Source organism: Leptonychotes weddellii, unplaced genomic scaffold, assembly GCF_054177405.1.
Source record: "Leptonychotes weddellii isolate Sample4059 unplaced genomic scaffold, ASM5417740v2 HiC_scaffold_6346, whole genome shotgun sequence".
In the NCBI taxonomy this organism is placed as follows: domain Eukaryota; kingdom Metazoa; phylum Chordata; class Mammalia; order Carnivora; family Phocidae; genus Leptonychotes; species Leptonychotes weddellii.
Window position 1 is genome coordinate 1,332 of NW_028032273.1, and position 8,926 is coordinate 10,257.

The 8,926-nt window shown below is 41.2% G+C and overlaps 1 long non-coding RNA gene across 2 annotated transcripts; it reads left to right on the forward strand.

Annotated features, from left to right (window-relative positions):
* The first annotated feature begins 1,249 nt into the window (after positions 1 to 1,249).
* Positions 1,250 to 8,228, forward strand: LOC145719689 (uncharacterized). 2 transcript variants are annotated; one of them, XR_014142551.1, is made up of 4 exons: positions 1,250 to 2,020; positions 4,590 to 4,671; positions 5,713 to 5,749; positions 7,002 to 8,228. It is a non-coding gene; the product is annotated as an uncharacterized LOC145719689 (long non-coding RNA). The 2 variants fall into 2 exon arrangements; XR_014142550.1 differs by lacking the exon at positions 1,250 to 2,020 and having other exon boundaries at positions 4,049 to 4,671.
* Positions 8,229 to 8,926: the final 698 nt, after the last annotated feature.

An 8,926-nucleotide genomic window follows, 5' to 3' on the forward strand; every position in this document is an offset into this window, starting at 1 on the left:
GGATCATGACCTGAGCCGAAGGCAGATGCTTAACGACTGAGCCACCCAGGCGCCCCAAATTTTTTCCAGAATTTAAACTCCAACTTCCTTTGCAGCTATGTGAGACTAAGTTCTGGCCTATGAGATGGGAAGGGAAATAAGTGTAGCTTTTGGGTCACACCCTTAAAGGAAAGAGGCATATTCTTTATTTTTCCTGCCAGTGGGAAGTTCCACATGGTGGTAGGCTATCTGTGATGAGGTGGATGAAGACATACCTTGGGATAACAGAGCAACCTGCTAGAAGGAGCCTGGCTCTCTAATCCTGTGGAACCTGTCTAACCTCCCTGGAGTGTCAATAAGGCAGTCTGGTTTAAGGTTTTGTGATTTTTGCATCTTATTATAGCAGTGAAACCTCAGGCTCAACCAATACAAATTGCCATTTGTTGGGTACATCCTACATGCCATGTGCTGTGCTAAGCTTTTCACATACATTATTTAATCTTGTTTTTAGAGAGAGAGAGAGAGAGAGAGAGAGCACGAGTGGCGGGGGAGGGGCAGAGGAAGAGGGAGAAACAGACTCCCCGCTGAGCAGGGACCCTGGATGAGGGGCTAGATTCCAGGACCCTGGGATCATGACCTGAGCTGAAGGCAGACGCTTAACTGACTAAGCCACCCAGGCACCCTACATTATTTAATCTTTACAATTTATTTTGGTTGTTAAGTAGTGTATCAGCTAGGGCTTATTGGGCAAAACCAACAGAAACAGACTCTGGCTAACAAGCAAAAAATGAAATTTACTGGAAGGAAATATAGTGGCTCATAGGATGGAAGGGAAGCAGACTCAGAGAGGACAGAAACTGTGACTTTGGCAATCCTGACAGGATAGAAAGAAGCCAAATATTAATTTTCTGCCTTTGCATCACTGTGCTCAAAATTCAAATTAAAAGTAGAGTCCAGAGGCGCCTGGATTTCAAATTTCAAAAATTTGAAATCATCTGCAGTCTGCCTTATCCTACTTCTCCCTCTCCCACTCCCCCTGCTTGTGTTCCCTCTCTCGCTGTGTCTCTGTCAAATAAATAAATAAAATCTTAAAAAAAAAAATAAAGTAGAGAGTCCAGGGGCGCCTGGGTGGCTTACTTGGTTAAGCGTCCGACTCATGATTTTGGCTCAGGTCATGATCTCATGGGTCCTGAGATGGAGCCCGGCATTGGGCTCTGTGCTCAGTGGGGAGTCTCCTTGGGATTCTCTCTTTCCCTCTGTCCTTCCCCCCTCTCCCATGTGCTCTCTCTCTCTCTTTCAAATAAATAAATAAATCTTTAAAAAAAGCAGAGAGTCCATTTGGTCTTACTTTGGTCAAGAGGCTACTCATTTAGTTAAGATGGGGATGGGGAAAGGCTCCTTAACTTACCTTGATTTACTGTCTCACCAAGAAATGTATACAACGGTAGAGGGGTAATTGATCAAAAGGAAATTGTCTGCTATTAGCAAAACAAGGGACGAATGGATATTGAGTGGCCTAAAACAAAAATTTCCACTATGAGTAAGTAATAAGATTTCCAATTATGTGAAAATTAATAAAGGGAGATCTCACTAAAGCAGAGCCAGGAGGCTAGAGTAGGAGGCTAGAAGAGGAAGCTATACCACTCAACCTCAGTTACAGGAAGAATTGTTAATTACAGACCCCAACAGAAGAATCCTCAACAGGAAAGAGCTATAAATTATAGGGCTCAACAGGGAAAGATGTATACTGCATCCCCTACAAGAAATCGACCATCCCTGCAATTCAGCCAATGGGAAACTCATCGCCTGGAACTCTGTTTCTCTCCAATGGACTTTTGTTCAAAACAATCCTTCCTAGTCTTCTCCTGTTTTATAAAATAACATCCTTTGTTTGTTGTACTTGCCTGTGGTTTTATCATAGTGTCCATATCCCAAATTGCAATCCTCTGCTATTCTCGAATAAACCTATTTTTGCTAGTAAAATAACTGACTGTTCTATTTTTAAGGTTTAACAATTATAAGGAAAACGAAGCTCAGAGAGGTAAGTTAACTTGCCCAAAGTCACACGGCTAGTAGAAAGCAGAGCTAGCGACTGAACCCAGATTAACTGACATGCTCTTAACCATGATGCTGGGTGGCTTAAAATGGCTAACTCAGACCAGGTATATTTATGTTTGAATCTCCATAGAGGGGTTGACTTTCTACTGACTGATGCTGCTTCAAATAGGGTATAAAGATAAGTCTAATGCTAACCCTTCTCCCTCTTGATCCTAGGCCTTAGGTAGCCAGAAATTGGGGGTGTATTTTGATAAGAGAACAAAAAAATTTGAAATCGTCTGCAGTCTGCCTCATCCTGCAATGCTCAGCAGGATACAAGTAGTTCAGACAGCAATCAATGGGCTTCTGGTGTGGCACAGGAAGAACAAAACCCCTAATTGCCTCTATCTTTTGAGTCCACCAACATGGTCTACACATTGTAAGAACTGCTGTAATACCTGTTTACGAAGAATAGACACCTACCTGAATTTCTACAAGAAAATAGGGCCTTGGTGTGGAGACATGGGGAACAGGTATGAGGATGTGTGGGAGCTGGACTAAAACTGGAAAGCACCCACAGAATCCAGGCTGCTCCAGGACTCACTCTCCATTTCTCTCTCAGGGGCTGTGTGGCTCCCTCATGGTATCTCTGCTCCTCTCTGTGAATAGACTTCATTCCCTTCCTGTGACCTCTATTCCTTCACAACATAATTTGCTCCAGTCATCACTTCCACATTTCAGGAAGAAGGTTCAGGGAGGGGAAATGTCATCCTCTTTGTCCATCAAGGTTTCCCTTACATCTCATTGGTCAGAGTGGGCTCAAATGGCCACTCCTGGCTGTAAGGCAGGCTGGGGAATCCTGTAAGCAGCTTTTCTAGTCTCTCTCTTGGAGAGAGGCATGGGAGAGGGAGCTGGAGTTAACCTACTATAAAGTATCTGCCCCAGGAGGTGGAATTTAGACAAACCTGCCAGCATGGTTGAGATAAAATTTATAAAATGTTTTGAAACTATAAAGCACTGTAAAATGTTGGCCTCAAAATGGGATGCATTTGGTACAACCCATTTGGAGAGTCATTTAAAAGGCCCCAGAGTGTGCATCTAATTTGCCTGAGTCATTTCATCTTAAAAATTATATCCATAAAAAAGAATTCCAAAGAAGCAAAAAGTTGTATGTAGACAATTTTTTAATGCAGCACTGCCTAAAATCACTAAAATTTCTCAACTCAGTGGAATACTTTATACCCATTAAAATGGGTATAAATATGAAATATTTGTGTTAAAATGTTATATAACAAAACCATGATACAGAATTAAACCTACCCTATCATGAAAATTTGTAAATTGTATCTGTGCTGGGAGTGAGTGCAGAAAAGCTGATATATGATGGAAGTGGGACTGCATGTTGCTTTTTCTTGTTTTCTTTAATATTTTCATAATACTCTTTGTATGTTAATACAATCAGGAGGAAAAAAAAAACAAATACAGTGGCTTTGTAGGCTTGGCTCAACTGTCAGGGACTGAACAGAGTCATATATCTTAGGACATATCTGACCTACTCCCCACAAATGGGGAGAGGTTTAGCCCTTTGATATTTGTGTCTATCCCTTCCCTCTAGAAGCAAAAATATCAGATAAAAGAATTTGTGGTTCTTTTCCTTCTGTTCTTTTCATGTGAAGGAAGTATCACTTCCCTTCTGTCCTATTCCAGAAATTAGTAATCTTATCTCAGTCCTGCTCAGGTCAGGTCCTGAACCACTTCTTCTTTCAAGGATAGGAAACAGGAAGAAGTATTTCAGGGGCAGTGGTAGTGCATGTTTGTCTCTGCCCTGCAAGTGACCTCTGCCAATATACCACTCAACCTCAGTTACAGGAAGAATTGTTAATTACAGACCCCAACAGAAGAATCCTCAACAGGAAAGAGCTATAAATTATAGGGCTCAACAGGGAAAGATGTATACTGCATCCCCTACAAGAAATTGACCATCCCTGCAATTCAGCCAATGGGAAACTCATCGCATAAACAATGGCATGTTTTAGTGTGATCTTGGGGAGGAATACCTAAGACTCCCACAAAGCATATGGTGTGACTGTTTCTTTCTCCTGCCCGAAGTTTGGATCTCTGTTTGGACAACTGAGGGAGCATGTGGAACCATCTAGAATGCTTCTGAGAGAGCAACAGGCAGCTTTGAGGCCAATATACCCTTTATGTATCCTTGGGGATGTGCTAGCCATAGCATTGGTCAACCCAAGACACAGTGGGTAGAATAATTATAGCTAATGTTGACTGAATATTCACTACATGCACTTTGACATCTACTAATCTCATTTAATCATCACAACAACTCCAAGAGGTAAGTACTATTATTGCCATCATTTTCCAGATGAGGACAAGGAGGTCCAGAGAATAACTTGCTTAATTAAGGTCAAACATGTATAGAGATAGGATTTTAACCCCATTAGTCTGGCATCAGACACTAAAGGCTTAATCAGATTGCTAAGAATGACATTCAGGTGGAACTTTTCTCAGCAATAAGTGTAATGGAAAAACAATATTATGTTATTTGTACTTCCCAGAACCTTCTCAGAAGGGTAGATCCTGTGTGGCCAGTTCCTTTGAATGTGGCGGATCAAGCAAATTGGAGAGGTTTAGACAGAGGTAACTTCTCTGTGCAGGTTGGGGGTGGGGGAAAGATTTGGAGCAATGGGTCTGGGAGATTGTGTTGGGAAGAGAGGAGTCACCATCCTGGGTGCCATGTGGGGCATGGGAGATTAAGGAGACCCTGCTACATTCCTCATTCTCTTGAGGGCAAAGGCAGAAAATTAGGGAGAAGAAACATGGTAAAGAGGATTTGTGGAGTTGAATATAGAGACTCATATGATACCCCACTTATTTGAAGGAGGTGAGAGAATAAGTCTTGAAGATATCTGGGGGGAACTCTAATCCAGTTAGAGGGAACAGCCAATGTGCTGGAAGTGTGCCTGGTATGTCTGAGGACGAGCAAGGAGGCCAGCATGGCAGGAGTGGAAGGAGTGAGGGGTCAAAGAGAAGGAGATGAGCTCAGAGAGGTAAGGGTGGGAGAATGGGACAATATGCCCCATGTCGACAGATCACACAGGGCACTGTTGCTATTGACTGAATGTGTAAGAACATTTCCACTATGGTGCCCTGGCCACCTGGCACTGCCACATAGACCACACAGGCAAAGGCTTGAACAACAGCTTGTCTGAGTTTTGGCAGAATGCCTGTGATCTTCCCAGAACAGAGAATATGGGAGGCCTGTGAAGAGCTGCACTGGGGCCATTTTCTGCTTGCCTTTCTTCCCTTAGGAGGCCATCATGAACCAGTTTCTGTGGTCTCCCAGGTTCTGAAGAGGTATAGAATTTTCTTGCCCCTCCACCCCCACCCCCAAGAGCTATAGACTAAAATTGCCTCATCTATTAGTCTAGAATATTGCCTCCCCTTTTTTCTTTTTTAAGATTTTATTTATTTGTTTGACAGAGAGAGCCAGAGAGCACAAGCAGAGGGAATGGCAGAGGGAGAGGGAGAAGCAGGCTCTTCACTGAGCAGGGAGCCCAATGCGGGGCTTGATCCCAGGACCCCAGGATCATGACCTGAACTGAAGGCAGGCGCTTAACTGACTGAGCCACCCAGGTGCCCCTGCCTCCCTTTTTTCAATTCATCCTTTTTGATTTGCAGGATAAGAACCACGTGGAAATTTAGTTTTGCCATCTAGGTAAGTAATAAACATCTTAACCTAAAAGTGGCTTATTGTTATCTTTACTGATCCATCAGTCAGGCCTTGGCCTGACCTAGCCTTATTGTCTGCTTGAGGCTGAGATGGGGCAAGCTGTGGGAAACAAGATTGAGAGCCACCAGGCATTCTGTTTTAGACATACTTGTTTTGAGGTACTTGTTAGACATTGAGCAGGCAGTTGAATATCTGAGTTTGGAACTCAAGAGGGGCATCTGGGATGGAGATATAAACTTTGGCATTGTCAGCATATAGATGATATTTATAGCCCTGAGACCACTGAAGAACAGAGTGCAAATAAAAAAGGCCCAAAGACTGAGCTCTGGGATCCTCCTTAGGAGCTTGAGAGAAAAGAAGGGATTGACAAAAGAAACAAGGAGGAGGGACTGGGATGAAGGAGAACCAGGAGAGTAGAGAGTCCCCAAGACCAATGTACAAATTAGTTCCAGGAAGGAGTGGTCAAATGTCAAAAGCTGCTGAGAATCACTTAAGATGAAGATTGAGAAACAACTATTGGAGTTAACCATGTATCCTTGGTGACCTTGATGAAAACAGTTTTGGTGGAGTGGGGAATGGGGTGGGGCAAATGCTTGATTGGATTGGGTTTAAAGGACAGTGGGAGGAGCAGAACTGAGCACAGCAAATGCAGACAACTGTTTTAGAAACTGTTTTGCAAAAAGGAAGCAAAAAATGGAACACTGGTGGGCGAAGTGGAATCAAAGAAAGTATTTGCTTTTTCATTAAAAGAAATTATTTCTGATGGAAATACCAGATTTCTGTGTATCCAATCAGTATTGTTTTCATTGACCTTATGCATTTATTCCGGAACCAATACCATATTTTAACTTACAATGGCTTTGGGGTTTTACTTTGATATGGCACCTCTGGCTGTAGAATGATATGATGCAATAAGGTATATTTCAGAGTTTTCTAAGCTATTTCTATGTGTTTTCTCTTCCAGGTGAATTTTACTTTTATTTTATTATTTTAAAATTTATTTATTTCATTTTAAAACAATGCACATTTATTATATAAATTTCTGAAAATCAGAAAAATAGAAGGAATTGTTTTTCATTGTACACTATAAAACCACCAAGCAGAAGATACCACTATTACATTTTTCTTTCTTCTCACATTTCTTTCTCTTTCTCTCTCTCTAGATATATCTATATATATGTGGGTGGTGTTATATAATTATGATTTTTAAAAAAGATCTTTTTATTATTTGGCAGAGAGAGAGAGCACACAAGCAGGTGGAGCAGCAGAGGGAGAGGGAGAAGCAGACTCCCTGTTGAGCAAGGACTCCATTGCGGGGCTCCATCCCAGGACCCTGGGATCATGACCTGAGCTGAAGGCAGATGCTTAACCAACTGAGCCACCCAGGCGCCCCACTTCCAGGTGAATTTTAGAATCAGCTTGTCAAATTCAAGAATAATGCTGTTGGGTGAGATTACACTGAATTACTGAGTACTCTGATGGAGAACTGACGTATTTATAGTGTTAAGCCTTGTCATCCACGAATATGGCTTGTCTTTCTATTCTTTGATGTCCTTGAGGAAAGCCTAATAGTTTAAAAATATAGTTTTTACATATTTCATGTTAGATTTATGCTTACATGTTTTACAGCTTTTTGATGTTATGGATGGTGTTTTCTTATATTTTCTCATTAGAAGATTAGTCAGCCTTAGCTGAATAAGGAATAGATTAGATTTTTATATGTTCATCTTGCTGAATAAGATTAGTTCTAACAAGTTATTGTTAACAGTCTTGGATTTTCATACTTTCTGCAAATGACTTTTTGCCCATTGAACATGCCTTGTGCAGGAAAGAGTTATGATTGGATGTTACTGTCTGCCCATAATTTTTGCTCTTGGGAAGTCAACAAAATGATCAGAACAATTCTTTAAGCGGTTTCCTAGCTGTGCCAGATTAACTCAAACTCAAAGAGAAAACAATTGCACTGGTGGTGCTATGTAATACTGGAATCTTGCTTTATATTGACTTGGATAGAGAATAGATGAATGGTTAAAAAAAATAAAGAAAAAAACCCAGACAAATACAGAAGGAAATTTTACTTCTAAAAGCTTATTTTAAAACCTTTTCAATAGGGGTGCCTGGGTGGCTCAGTCATTAAGCGTCTGCCTTCAGCTCAGGTCATCGTCCCAGGGTCCTGGGATCGAGCCCCGCATCAGGCTCCCTGCTCTGTGGGAAGCCTGCTTCTCCCTCTCCCACTCTCTCTGCTTGTGTTCCCTCTCCCCCTGTGTCTCTCTCTGTCAAATAAATAAAATCTTTAAAAATATATCTTTTCAATAAATGGAACTGGGAACTTATTTGTTCATACGGACAAAAATGAAATTGGACTCCCTATTTCACACCACATACATCCAAAATAAAAAATAAAAAATAATTAAGACAATTTTGCAGAAAGTCAGAAATTAAATAATGTAAGTAAAACAAATATTTGAGAATATATCAGTGAAAAAGTTTTTTTCTAACTTTGGAGATTCCTTAAGTCACAGGAAAGGCTAGTAATAATAATCCATATTAAAAATAAAAACACTTGCCCAAGAGAAATGCCAATTATTATAATTGATAATAGCATCTAACTTGTAGTTTCAGCATGAGTATCAGAAGAGATTATGTCTGTGAAAGTGACTTGTAAAGTGCTAGGCAAATGGTGGTTGTGTTTAATTGCTTGGCATCAGGGAAATCCAAATCAAAACCTCAATGAGATACCACCTCACACCAGTCAGAATGGCTAAAATTAACAAGTCAGGAAACAACAGATGTTGGTGGGGATGCGGAGAAAGGGGAACCCTCCTACACTGTTGGTGGGAATGCAAGCTGGTGCAACCACTCTGGAGAACAGTATGGAGGTTCCTCAAAAAGTTGAAAATAGAGCTACCATATGATCCAGCAATTGCACTACTGGGTAATTACCCCAAAGATACGAATGTAGGGATCCGAAGGGGTACGTGCACCCTGATGTTTATAGCAGCCATGTCCACAATAGCCAAACTGTGGAAAGAGCCAAGATGTCCATCGACAGATGAATGGTAAAGAAGATGTGGTATATATATACAATGGAATATTATGCAGCCATCAAAAGGAATGAGATCTTGCCATTTGCAACGATGTGGATGGAAATGGAGGGTGTTA